The sequence below is a fragment of the Camellia sinensis genome, chromosome 6 (genome assembly GCF_055761805.1).
Source record: "Camellia sinensis isolate YWXY chromosome 6, ASM5576180v1, whole genome shotgun sequence".
NCBI lineage: Eukaryota > Viridiplantae > Streptophyta > Magnoliopsida > Ericales > Theaceae > Camellia > Camellia sinensis.
This window is the reverse complement of record NC_138966.1, coordinates 194,084,858-194,099,683: the sequence shown is the minus strand read 5'-3', so window position 1 is coordinate 194,099,683 and position 14,826 is coordinate 194,084,858. Positions and strand designations below refer to the sequence as shown.

Sequence of the window (14,826 nt, the reverse complement as noted above, 5' to 3'; positions counted from 1 at the left end):
ATTTGTTTTTCTTAATAACTTTTTATTTTTGTATTACATACAGTATTGCACCATTGAGATTTTCGTAAAATACAGATTGTCCCTTATGACTTTTTATTAATAAATTATTAAATCAATTAATAATTTTTAATAATGTGAAAAAATATATTTTAATTAACAATCCTAGCAATTTTATTACTGTATAGCAGAGAAAGTAAAAATTTTATTTTTTTCATAAATTCTACTAAATAAAAAATTTATTATTTCCAAAATTACAAGAGAGAATCCGTATTATTTTAATCAGGATTTATTTGTAATTTATCTTAAGGCTGCCAAACCGCTTCAAAATATTTTTATAAAATACATATACATATCTATATATATAAAGAATCACTTAACTGATTGGGATTTGTATTTTTTTTTTCAATTTTGCCCATTTATTTTGAATAATTTACTAATAGTGGCCTATATATTGAGTGAAGTTTTTTTTCGTAATTATGCAAATATTCTTGGTCAATTATGTAACAATTTTTTAGTAATTACGCAAACATTCTTGGTCAATTATGAAATATAAATATTTTATTTTTTTAACAAATTACAAATACACCCATAAGGTTTATTTAAAATATAAATCGGTCTTAAAATACTATAAATTACAACTACATTTATTATAAATTTTAATTGGGTAAATTACATTGACACCCCCTGCGGTTTATGTTTATTACAGTTTCTCCCATCACCTTTAGAAAATCACATTTCCCTCCCTGATGTTTAAAGTTTTTGTTAAAATCCACCTACTTCACCCACTTAAACCTACTTCACCCACTTAAACCTACTCCACTAAACCTAACCCACTACACCACTACCACCTCACCTACTCCACTAAACCTACTCTCCACCTACTTCACCCACTTAAACCTACTCCACTAAACCTAACCCACTACACCACTACCACCTCACCTACTCCACTAAACCTAACCCACTACACCACTACCACCTCCACTTCACCTACTCCTTACCTACTACACACTCACCCTCTTCTATATATAGGAATCATGAATCATTTTAATAGATATCAATATAAATCAATCAATAATACAATTCTCTATTTCTCTTTATACATTAAATTTCTACATGGTATCAGAGCAAGGTTAAGCACTTGGTATTTTTCGTTTCACCGGCGGGCGGCAACCTCGCCTTGGCCGCCCGCCGGACCTCAACCTATTCCGCTTATTTTCTACACATACCTTCCCATCACTGCCTAAATCCTCTCTCTTGAGGCCAATGTGAATTCCTCTTCTTCATAATCTGCACTAACTGTGGCATCTTTTCCTGGGGCAAACTCTGCAACCCAACACTCAATCTATGCTTCTCCTCCATGCTCATTTGCCTCTTGTTAGGATCCTTCGCCTTCGGCTTTGGTTTGGGCTTCGCCACAGCCTTGAGCTTCACTGCAGCTTTCAGCTTCACGGCAGCCTTCGGTTTCACAGCAGCTTTTGGCTTCGCAGCTGGCTTGGGCTTCACAGCGGCTTTAGCTTTTGGCGCAGCAGCTTTTGTCTTAGCCGGAGCCTTCTTTTCCTTTTTCGCTTTTACAGCCTTCGGCTTTGCAGCAGCCTTCGGCTTTGCTTCCCTCTGGTGGCTCCCCAGGTTCCACCTGAGCTGCATGATTCATTTATAACTGCAATTGATAAGGGAAGTATTAGAACAATGCCCAATAGAAGTATGCCAGCTGCTCCTTACCCTACTCCTGGAGCACTATTAATAGGTGATGCTTTCAACATGCGTCATCCTTTAACTGGTGGAGGAATGACTGGAGCCCTGTATAAGGTGTTTTGTGCATCTCCTGATCAAGCAAGGAAGGAAATGCGTGAAGCATGTTTTGATTATTTGAGCCTTGGAGGTGTGTGTTCAACAGGACCAGTGGCTTTACTCTCTGGTCTAAATCCTAGCCCATTGAGCATGATACTCCATTTCTTTGCTATAGCCATATATGGTGTTGGCCGTCTCTTGCTACCATTTCCTTCCCCTAAGCGCCTGTGGATAGCAGCTAGATTATTTTTGGGTGCATCGGCTATCATTTTTCCCCTCTTTCTCTCACATGGGCTTGTCCCCTCTCTCTCCTCCGTTTGATTTCAAAATCCATTATTTTTATTTATTTTCTCCAAACCACTTTCCTTATTTCCCCCATCTTTCATTTTGATTTCAAATATATTTTTATTATTTCTTTCTTTATTTTTCTTTCACATTATTTTTTAATCTTTTTCAAATTCCATTCATATCATATAGCTTTGCACACCAAACCATCTTTTATTCATCTCAGGGATCAACCCCGATCATAATTTTAACAAAAAAAAAAAAAAAAAAAAAAAAACAACCACAACAACATAAACCACAACACCACAAGATTTGTTTTCTTTTCTGCAAACGGCCACCCACCGACCTCACTTTTTCGCCTATTCCGCCGGTCTTTTCTTCTTGCCTCCGTCCTGGGCGGCCCTTGACGGTGTTGCTTCCGTGTTTCCCACTCCACAGGGCACGATCACTCCACCCTGCTCCTCCACTACAGCATATGGCGGACCTCCAAATCGGAACATAACGGTGGCCTTCCGCTTCAGCTCCTTATTTTCCGCCTTTAGCACACTTATCTCTGCTCGCGCATCCTTATACATGCGTTGGAGCAGAGCCAGTTGGGCGTTTAACTGCTGCACCTCATTTGTCCTACTCTGCAGCCGGTGCGACAAGTTTGTGACCGCAGTCATAGTTTCAACACAGGACTTCAATGTATACTGATTAGCTTCAATATCCGTTTGCACTGCCATTTTTTGCTCCACCGACCGCATCGGAAAGTTCAACGGAGCAAAACCAGAGGTGTTTGGTTGAGGTTCACAGGCCACCGCACCAGTTATCTCTCTTGTTGACTCGTTGAGGTCGGGAAAGAGAGTGAGCAGACCACGGGAAGAAGAGGCTATGTTCTGGGTAGCTGAACGGGAAGAAGAAGCCATGTTTTTGGATTACTGAGTGTTTCAGAGAAGGGTTGGTTACAGAATGTTACAGAGAACGAAAAGGTTTCAACTGGTTTGTTATGCTTCCAAGCCTCAGACTTCGCTTTGGTTTATAAAGACAGAGACGACGAGGCCGACACCCGCTCTGTCGCTCACGTGCCTCGCCGCGTCTCCGGCTCACCTTTTGATGGCTCGACGCTTTCTGTCAGGCACGCCTTTTTATGGATTGGGCACGCCTTTTGATGGCACGCCTTTTGACAGATTGGGCACACCTTTTGAGGGTGCGACTTTTTAAGGGTCCGACAAGACTCTGTAAACTGTCCCGACATAGATTCCGGTTAGTTTCTACAAGGGTCCGACAAGACTCTGTAAACTGTCCCGACATAGATTCCGGTTAGTTTCTACAAGGGTCCGACAAGACTCTGTAAACTGTCCCGACATTCTTTCCGGTTAATTTCTACAAGGGTCCGACAAGACTCTGTAAACTGTCCCGACATTGATTCCGGTTAGCTCCTTCATGGGTCCGACAAGACTCTGTAAACTGTCCCGACATTGATTCCGGTTAGTTTCTACAAGGGTCCAGCAAGACTCCGTAAACTGTCACCACAACTGTCACAACATTGTCTGCTACAACGGTCCGACATGACCCCATAAACTGTCTTCTACATCGGTCTGACACTGCCATCCAGTGTCCTCTACACCGTTATGACACCACCATACAGTGTCCTCTACATGGTTATGACACCCCCATACAGTGTCCTCTACAACGTTATGACACCACCATCCAGTGTCTTCACCAATGGTCTGACACGACCATACAGTGTCTCTTATCCTCTTTTATTTTTATGTATTTTCTTGTTTTGTTACTCTCTCCAAACTCAAGTTGGTTAGTTCCTATCCCCCTTGAGTTTGCGGGGGCTGTTAAAATCCACCTACTTCACCCACTTAAACCTACTTCACCCACTTAAACCTACTCCACTAAACCTAACCCACTACACCACTACCACCTCACCTACTCCACTAAACCTACTCTCCACCTACTTCACCCACTTAAACCTACTCCACTAAACCTAACCCACTACACCACTACCACCTCACCTACTCCACTAAACCTAACCCACTACACCACTACCACCTCCACTTCACCTACTCCTTACCTACTACACACTCACCCTCTTCTATATATAGGAATCATGAATCATTTTAATAGATATCAATATAAATCAATCAATAATACAATTCTCTATTTCTCTTTATACATTAAATTTCTACAGTTTTATTACAGATTACCCCTTGAAGTTTAAAATTTCATAACAGTTCCCCCCTCATCGTAATGATCATCATACATAAAATTAAATTCACAGGGGGTCAGTGTAATTTTCCAAATGTAAAGGGATAAACTGTAATAAACATAAACCTCAGGGGGTGTCAATGTAATTGACCCATTTTAATTTAACACAATAATCAAGAAGAAAAAAAAAACTATTTTCCTATATAATAATAAATTATCAAAATTTTTTATTGAAAAGTATTTCTTATATTATTAAAAATCGTTAATTGACTTAATAATTTATTTATTAACAAAATAGTCAACCGAAAAATACTTTTCATATCATTAAAAATTGTTAATTTACTTAATGATTTACTTATTAATAAAATTGGTCATTTGTTATGTTAGTATGATTTATGTATTAATAAAATTAGTTATGTGTATATATATGTGTGTGTGTGTATTTTCTTCTACTTCTTTATTATTTTAGTAGTTTTTTTTTTTTTTTAAATGAGACAATTATCTTAGTATTTGTTTAAGATTTATCTATTGAGAGAAGCTTACCCATTATAATTTTTTTTTTTTATAATAAATTTGGAAGGAATACATCATTAGGTGTATAATAAATCATAAAATAATACATATCATACTACATAATTCTATCATATATCTAATGATTTATTCTATTTAATCTCATATAATAATATTTCAATTTTAAAAAAATTATCAAAATATAAAACTTAAACGTACTATAATAATAACCCGTTTCAAATTCGGATATTTGATTGAAAGGTACAGTTAAGATTTATTATGATTTCTATTTTAATAATTTAAATAGTTTATTTTTGTAAAGTCTTTCACATGTATAATTCATACCAAAAAAAAAAAAAAAATTTAATATGATAATTTTAATTTGTCTAATTTATTCAATTTGTCATTAAATTTTTTTTTAAAAAAAGAGAGGCAATTCATCAATTTTTGTTTACCACAAATGCGGTAAATTGAACCAACCATGAGTATCAAATCAGTTTAATTTTTATATGAATGATATATACCAAAAAAAAAAAAAAAATTATTCTAATTATCAAAATTAAATATTTAATGGGCCCTACCGACTTGAACTGCACCTTTCAATTCAATCTAGTATATATATATCTATCTATATTATTATATATGTGAGAATATGACTTGGTATCTAATAGTGTAGTGGTTTCTTCTTCGGTTAAGTGGCAAACTTTTTTATCCTAAAATAAAAAAATATTATTTAAAGGCGTGAGCAAGATTTGAACCCAAGATTTTAAGTTTTATTAGGTTTCGTTTGGAAAGTGAGTTAGCATTTTGGCTTTCTTAGCTATTTTAGCTTTGGGCAAAAAAGTCTCGTTTGGGAAGAGCTTTTGATTTTTTTGGCTTTTTTGATTTTTTTGAGAGAGAAAGAATGTAATAATTATAGATTGGATGTAATATTTTGTCTTATTAGACTTAAAGGCCCATTTTGTTTTTTGTAGTTAAAATAGCCAAAAAAGCCCCAAACTTAGCTTCCCAAACGAAACCTAAGAACACAATTACCATTTAGACAACATACATTTTATAATATTAATTTCTTTATTATTTATTTGAGTAAATTATAAATACACCCCCTGAGGTTTGCTATATGGCCTTCGGGTTTGTATCTAAAATAATTTGGGCCGACATAATTTCTAGAGCCTCAGCTCAAAAAGAAACCTAACTACTGAATGAACTTAGAACCTACTAAATAAATTAAACAACAATTTAGGCCAAGAAAATTTCTAGGGCCCCAGAACAAAATAGTTGACTAAGGCCTCGTTTGGAAAGAGGCTATTTTAGCCAATTAGCCAAAAAGTTACTAAATTAGCCAAAAAGCCAACAACCCATACCAAAAAGTCAAAGATTCTCTTTTCTCTCTACTTTTTGCACATCTTTTCGTAATTAGTCAAAAAATCATCCCAAACATACAAGTTTTTTTTACCTACCTTTTTAGCCAAATAACCAAAAAGTTACTAACTTAGTCTGTTCCCAAACGAGGCCTAAATACAAATAATGAACCTGCCACTTATTTGGTTTTGATCTGAAAATTTATTTTCAGAATTTTTTTATTTTAAAATTTGAAAGTTAATTTGGTTATAAAAAAAAAAAAACTAAAAAAAATGATATTTAAGAATTTATTTTTGTCAAACCATTTTTTTTTTTAATGTCAAAAAAATTGTTTGAAAGTTTATTTTTGGTCTTACCGCTACTAGTGTCATCTTTATGTCCAAATGATGACATCACTTATAAATCAGTTTGACACATTTATGACTCTAGCACGTATCAGTATTAGCCCTTGCCTATTATCTCATAGACGGTCACTACCTTTTTACCGTCACTCCTTTTTAAAAATAATAAATTGTATTTTCATTCGTAGATATATATTGTTTTTCACTGTACCTACCCTAATCACTACATTATTTGTCTTTTCTTACTTTGGTCCAATTTCTAACTTCTGAGGGAAACTATGAAATTTTTAAAATTAACTTTCCTACCTTGATCACTTGGAGACCTTTGTTTTCGCACTTCAAAATAGATGGGTCATGGTAGGCGGTAAATGGAAGTGTTCTATAATGGAGGGTTGCATGTTGAGGTGGTCCATAGTGGAGGATTTGGTACAAATTTAGGTGAACTTGACCCATGGGGCATTTTCCGTCACAGAAGTATAACATTTGTTACAATTTGGACCAAAGTGAAAAGAATCTGTATCGAGAACAAAGTGAGAAACTGTGAATGTGTAATTAAGCATTTTAAAAAATACAAATCATGCCCTAATCTATGAAGAAATTATTTATGTAAGTAATATCATAATAAAGTATAATTATTATTTGAAAATAGGCTAACATACTTTAATATGAAGATTTAATTATTTTATTACAGTTAAAAGAGGAAATATCATTTTCCCCATCAAAGTATCACTCAAAAATTAATTTAACCTATGTTATTTTAATAATATTAATTTTTACACGTAAATTATTTGATTTTGGATTAATTTTGGATTCATTATCGGATCGATCTAATTTTTTGTGTGAATAAAATACAGAAAGCGCATGACAAAATAAAGGATTTTAGATCTTATTCCAAGAAATCCATTAAACAGTCACCTTATAGTCAAATGTCATATAAGGAAATTCAAAATTTCACATCAAAGTGAAAGGCTCGGTCATCACCTCCTCAACACTTTTCCATAAAATCAAATTCCCTCTAAAGTAAAAAACCTAAGGATTTCTGTCTAATAAAAAACTTTCCATAATTTCAAAAATTCTACTCGGGTTTACATTCACAATTCTTTCCTCCCAAGGAGCTCTCGATCTTATTCCAAGTATCTACTCAAACAATTGTCTTCATAGGCAAATGTCTTTCTAGGGGATTCCGAATTTTATTCAAAATTGAAGATTTGGTCACCACTTCCTTATCTACCATTTTTCATAAAGGTCGAAATTCCCCCTATGGTCAATGACTTACAGATTTTTAATCGATCAAACACCTTCCATAATCTCCAAGGCACTACTTAAGTTGGAAAGTTCCTTTTTTTTTAGAAGTTATTCTTTAATAACATGTTTTCTTGGGGATTTAAATTTTAAAAAGTCAATCATTCTTTTCTTTTTCCTCTTCTTCTTTGATCACTAAGGTAAGAACCCAAATTCAAACTAAAATTCTTTAAAATTGGGAAACCACCCCCCAATTTACTACTGATTACTCAAATCAAGATAAAAATATGAATCACTGCGTAAGTTGAACAACCAAATCTTTGTAACTACATCATTGCCCCCAAATAACTCGGATTGCCACAGAATCAGATCACTACCACGTCAGACTCCCCAGAGTTTGGGAATGAAATCACTGTCTTTCTAGTTGTTAGATCGCTGGAATCAAATTAAATCAAATCAAATCATTTCCAAAATATCATATAAGAACATAATTTGCATTCATGCCTATTTGGGGGGTAGGGTTGCCCTGGCCTAATTTAGAAGTCAGACCAAGGATTTGCTAAATCATTCAAAGAGGCAATAATACAATCCTCGAAAGGAGGGTATCCTGCCCTAGTTTAGAAGTTGCTAATGCTCTATCCATGCAAAAGGAGGCAAGTTTGGTCAATAAAGGGCACATCAGTTGTTACTATCAATATACCACTCCTTCCACAAGGGAATGATCAAACAGTACTAGTAGCATAGTCTCATGCTTGCCTTATTGACATAACATAACCCACGAATAGTGTCCGGGATACTATGCAACAAACCCGAGGATAGGTGAATGAAACCAGTCAATTTTGTTTAACACTTACCATTGGATCTCGAAGTCATCGTCATCACCCATTGGGTGATAATTGCCCGACCAAGGGAATTCTGAGGAATTTAAAGGATTCCTACCAGAGTGATCAATCTAAACAATTGTCTTTCCAATACTTATTGTTTCCCGAAATGTGCCTCAATTTATTTTTAAAAGTGCGTGATCAAATTTCAACTTCTATTTTTACAAAATCCTTTTACAAAATAAAGTGCAGCTTTTTTTTTTTTTCTCTTTAAAATTTCAATGTTTCCCAATCCGCTTTTTTTTCCGAAAGTTTTGGGGAGTTCGAATTTTATTCCAAGGAATCAACCAAACGATCACCCGTTAGCCAAATATCTTGTACAGGAACCAAAATTTTATTCGAAATGAGAGACTCGGTCATTACTTCCTTGTCTAACATTTCTCCATAAAATTAAGGTTCCCTCAAAGTCAGCGGCCCAAATGTTTTTACCTGATAAAAAGAACTTTCCATAATTTCAAAACTCTTTTCAAATTTTATTTTCAAAAAATTTCCAAAGAATTTTAGATCTTATTCCAAGAAATCAATCAAACAATCACCTTATAGTCAAATGTCTTCTAAGGAAATTCAAAATTTCACTTCAAAGTGAAAGACTCGATCATCACCTCCTCATCAACACTTTTCCATAAAATCAAATTCCCTCTAAAGTCAAAAACCTAAGGATTTCTGTCTGATCAAAAACTTTCCATAATTTCTAAAATTTTACTCGTGTTTTCTTTCACAATTCTTTCCTCCCAAGGAGCTCTCGATCTTATTCCAAGTATCTAATCAAACAATTGTCTCCTTAGTCAAATGTCTTTCTAGGGGATTTCGAATTTTATTCAAAACTGAGGATTTGGTCACCACTTCCTTATCTACCATTTTTCATAAAAGTCGAAATTCCCCCTAAAGTCAATGACTTGAAGATTTTTATTCGATCAAAACTTGAGTTAGAAAGTTCCTTTTTTCTTTTTTTTAGAAGTTAATTCTTTAATAACATGTTTTCCTGGGGATTTAAATTTTAGAAAGCCAGTCGTTCTTTTCTTTTTCCTCTTCTTCTTTGATCACTAAGGTAAGAACCCAAATTCAAACTCAAATTCTTTAAAATTGGGAAACCACCCACCTAATTTACTACTGATTACTAAAATCATGATCAAAATATGAATCACTGCCTAAATTGAACCCCCGAATCTTTGTAACTGCATCATTGCCCCCAAACAACTCGGATTGCCACAGAATCAAATCGCTGCCACGTCAGACTCCCCAGACCTTGGGAATGAAATCACTGTCTTTCTCGTTGTTAGATCACTGGAATCAAATTAAATCAAATCAAATCATTTCAAAAATATCACATGAGCACAAAATTTGCGTTCATGCCTATTTGGGGGCCAGGGTTGTCCTGTCCTAATTTAGAAGTCAGACCTAGGATTCACTAAATCATTCAAAGAGGCAATAATACAATCCTGGAAAGAAGGGTGTCCTGCCCAACTTTCGAAGCTGCTAATGCTCTCTCCATGCAAAAGGAGGCAAGTTTGACCACAAAAGGGTACATCAGTTGTAACTATCAATATACCACTCCTTCCACAAGGGAATGATCAAACAATACTAGTAGCATAGTCTCATGCTTGCCTTATTGACATAACATAACCCACGAATAGTGTCCGGGATACTATGCAACAAACCCGAGGATAGGTGAATGAAACCAGTCGATTTTGTTTAACACTTACCATTGGATCTCGAAGTCATCGTCATCACCCATTGGGTGATAGTTGCCCGACCAAGGGAATTCTGAGGAATTTAAAGGATACCTACCAGAGTAATCAATCTAAACAATTGTCTTTCCGCTTTTTTTTTCGAAAGTTTTGGGGAGTTCGAATTTTATTCCAAGGAATCAACCAAACGATCACCCGTTAGCCAAATATCTTGTGCAGGAACCAAAATTTTATTCGAAACGAGAGACTCGGTCATTACTTCCTTGTCTAACATTTCTCCATAAAATTAAGGTTCCCTCAAAGTTAGCGGCCCAAATGTTTTTACCTGATAAAAAGAACTTTCCATAATTTCAAAACTCTTTTCAAATTTTATTTTCAAAAAATTTCCAAAGAATTTTAGATCTTATTCCAAGAAATCAATCAAACAATCACCTTATAGTCAAATGTCTTCTAAGGAAATTCAAAATTTCATTTCAAAGTGAAAGACTCGGTCATCACCTCCTCATCAACACTTTTCCATAAAATCAAATTCCCTCTAAAGTCAAAAACCTAAAGATTTCTGTCTGATCAAAAACTTTCCATAATTTCTAAAATTCTACTCGTGTTTTCTTTCACAATTCTTTCCTCCCGAGGAGCTCTCGATCTTATTCCAAGTATCTAATCAAACAATTGTCTCCTTAGTCAAATGTCTTTCTAGGGGATTTCGAATTTTATTCAAAACTGAGGATTTGGTCACCACTTCCTTATCTACCATTTTTCATAAAAGTCGAAATTCCCCCTAAAGTCAATGACTTGAAGATTTTTATTCGATATTCTTTTTCCGAGGCTCAACTTAAGTTAGAAAGTTCCTTTTTTCTTTTTTTTAGAAGTTAATTCTTTAATAACATGTTTTCTTGGGGATTTAAATTTTAAAAAGCCAATCGTTCTTTTCTTTTTCCTCTTCTTCTTTGATCACTAAGGTAAGAACCCAAATTCAAACTCAAATTCTTTAAAATTGGGAAACCACCCACCTAATTTACTACTGATTACTAAAATCATGATCAAAATATGAATCACTGCCTAAATTGAACCCCCAAATCTTTGTAACTGCATCATTGCCCCCAAACAACTCGGATTGCCACAGAATCAAATCGCTGCCACGCCAGACTCCCCAGACCTTGGGAATGAAATCACTGTCTTTCTCGTTGTTAGATCGCTGGAATCAAATTAAATCAAATCAAATCATTTCCACAATATCACATAAGAACATAATTTGCATTCATGCCTATTTGGGGGGTAGGGTTGCCCTGGCCTAATTTAGAAGTCAGACCAAGGATTTGCTAAATCATTCAAAGAGGCAATAATACAATCCTCGAAAGGAGGGTATCCTGCCCTAGTTTAGAAGTTGCTAATGCTCTATCCATGCAAAAGGAGGCAAGTTTGGTCAATAAAGGGCACATCAGTTGTTACAATCAATATACCACTCCTTCCACAAGGGAATGATCAAACAGTACTAGTAGCATAGTCTCATGCTTGCCTTATTGACATAACATAACCCACGAATAGTGTCCGGGATACTATGCAACAAACCCGAGGATAGGTGAATGAAACCAGTCAATTTTGTTTAACACTTACCAATGGATCTCGAAGTCATCGTCATCACCCATTGGGTGATAGTTGCCCGACCAAGGGAATTCTGAGGAATTTAAAGGATTCCTACCAGAGTGATCAATCTAAACAATTGTCTTTCCATTACTTATTGTTTCCCGAAATGTGCCTCAATTTATTTTTAAAAGTGCGTGATCAAATTTCAACTTCTATTTTTTACAAAATCCTTTTTCAAAATAAAGTGCAGCTTTTTTTTTTCTCTTTAAAATTTCAATGTTTCCCAATCCGCTTTTTTTTCCGAAAGTTTTGGGGAGTTCGAATTTTATTCCAAGGAATCAACCAAACGATCACCCGTTAGCCAAATATCTTGTACAGGAACCAAAATTTTATTCGAAATGAGATACTCGGTAATTACTTCCTTGTCTAACATTTCTCTATAAAATTAAGGTTCCCTCAAAGTCAGCGGCCCAAATGTTTTTACCTGATAAAAAGAACTTTCCATAATTTCAAAACTCTTTTCAAATTTTAATTTCAAAAAATTTCCAAAGAATTTTGGATCTTATTCCAAGAAATCAATCAAACAATCACCTTATAGTCAAATGTCTTCTAAGGAAATTCAAAATTTCACTTCAAAGTGAAAGACTCGGTCATCACCTCCTCATCAACACTTTTCCATAAAATCAAATTCCCTCTAAAGTCAAAAACCTAAGGATTTCTGTCTGATCAAAAACTTTCCATAATTTCTAAAATTCTACTCGTGTTTTCTTTCACAATTCTTTCCTCCCAAGGAGCTCTCGATCTTATTCCAAGTATCTAATCAAACAATTGTCTCCTTAGTCAAATGTCTTTCTAGGGGATTTCGAATTTTATTCAAAACTGAGGATTTGGTCACCACTTCCTTATCTACCATTTTTCATAAAAGTCGAAATTCCCCCTAAAGTCAATGACATGAAGATTTTCATTCGATCAAACACCTTCCATAATCTGCGAGGCTCAACTTCAGTTAGAAAGTTCCTTTTTTCTTTTTTTTAGAAGTTAATTCTTTAATAACATGTTTTCTTGGGGATTTAAATTTTAAAAAGCCAATCGTTCTTTTCTTTTTCCTCTTCTTCTTTGATCACTAAGGTAAGAACCCAAATTCAAACTCAAATTCTTTAAAATTGGGAAACCACCCACCTAATTTACTACTGATTACTAAAATCATGATCAAAATATGAATCACTGCCTAAATTGAACCCCCGAATCTTTGTAACTGCATCATTGCCCCCAAACAACTCGGATTGCCACAGAATCAAATCGCTGCCACGTCAGACTCCCCAGACCTTGGGAATGAAATCACTGTCTTTCTCGTTGTTAGATCGCTGGAATCAAATTAAATCAAATCAAATCATTTCCAAAATATCACATAAGAACATAATTTGCATTCATGCCTATTTGGGGGGTAGGGTTGCCCTGGCCTAATTTAGAAGTCAGACCAAGGATTTGCTAAATCATTCAAAGAGGCAATAATACAATCCTCGAAAGGAGGGTATCCTGCCCTAGTTTAGAAGTTGCTAATGCTCTATCCATGCAAAAGGAGGCAAGTTTGGTCAATAAAGGGCACATCAGTTGTTACAATCAATATACCACTCCTTCCACAAGGGAATGATCAAACAGTACTAGTAGCATAGTCTCATGCTTGCCTTATTGACATAACATAACCCACGAATAGTGTCCGGGATACTATGCAACAAACCCGAGGATAGGTGAATGAAACCAGTCAATCTTGTTTAACACTTACCATTGGATCTCGAAGTCATCGTCATCACCCATTGGGTGATAGTTGCCCGACCAAGGGAATTCTGAGGAATTTAAAGGATTCCCACCAGAGTGATCAATCTAAACAATTGTCTTTCCATTACTTATTGTTTCCCGAAATGTGCCTCAATTTATTTTTAAAAGTGCGTGATCAAATTTCAACTTCTATTTTTTACAAAATCCTTTTTCAAAATAAAGTGCAGCTTTTTTTTTTTCTCTTTAAAATTTCAATGTTTCCCAATCCGCTTTTTTTTTTCCGAATGTTTTGGGGAGTTCGAATTTTATTCCAAGGAATCAACCAAACGATTACCCGTTAGCCAAATATCTTGTACAGGAACCAAAATTTTATTCGAAATGAGAGACTCGGTCATTACTTCCTTGTCTAACATTTCTCCATAAAATTAAGGTTCCCTCAAAGTCAGCGGCCCAAATGTTTTTACCTGATAAAAAGAACTTTCCATAATTTCAAAACTCTTTTCAAATTTTATTTTCAAAAAATTTCCAAAGAATTTTAGATCTTATTCCAAGAAATCAATCAAACAATCAACTTATAGTCAAATGTCTTCTAAGGAAATTCAAAATTTCACTTCAAAGTGAGAGACTCGGTCATCACCTCCTCATCAACACTTTTCCATAAAATCAAATTCCCTCTAAAGTCAAAAACCTAAGGATTTCTGTCTGATCAAAAACTTTCCATAATTTCTAAAATTCTACTCGTGTTTTCTTTCACAATTCTTTCCTCCCAAGGAGCTCTCGATCTTATTCCAAGTATCTAATCAAACAATTGTCTCCTTAGTCAAATGTCTTTCTAGGGGATTTCGAATTTTATTCAAAACTGAGGATTTGGTCACCACTTCCTTATCTACCATTTTTCATAAAAGTCGAAATTCCCCCTAAAGTCAATGACATGAAGATTTTCATTCGATCAAACACCTTCCATAATCTGCGAGGCTCAACTTCAGTTAGAAAGTTCCTTTTTTCTTTTTTTTAGAAGTTAATTCTTTAATAACATGTTTTCTTGGGGATTTAAATTTTAAAAAGCCAATCGTTCTTTTCTTTTTCCTCTTCTTCTTTGATCACTAAGGTAAGAACCCAAATTCAAACTCAAATTCTTTAAAATTGGGAAACCACCCACCTAATTTACTA

General features: G+C 34.9%; 1 protein-coding gene across 1 annotated transcript in view; it reads right to left on the bottom strand.

Annotated features, from left to right (window-relative positions):
- Positions 1-115: 115 nt before the first annotated feature.
- The window catches only part of LOC114256785 (mannosyl-oligosaccharide glucosidase GCS1), a 39,394-nt gene continuing 24,683 nt past the window's right edge, over positions 116-14,826 (bottom strand). Inside the window, exon 8 of the mRNA XM_082875775.1 lies at positions 116-1,657. The gene's annotated coding sequence lies outside the window, so the exon portion shown is untranslated. The remainder of the gene's footprint in view (positions 1,658-14,826) is intronic.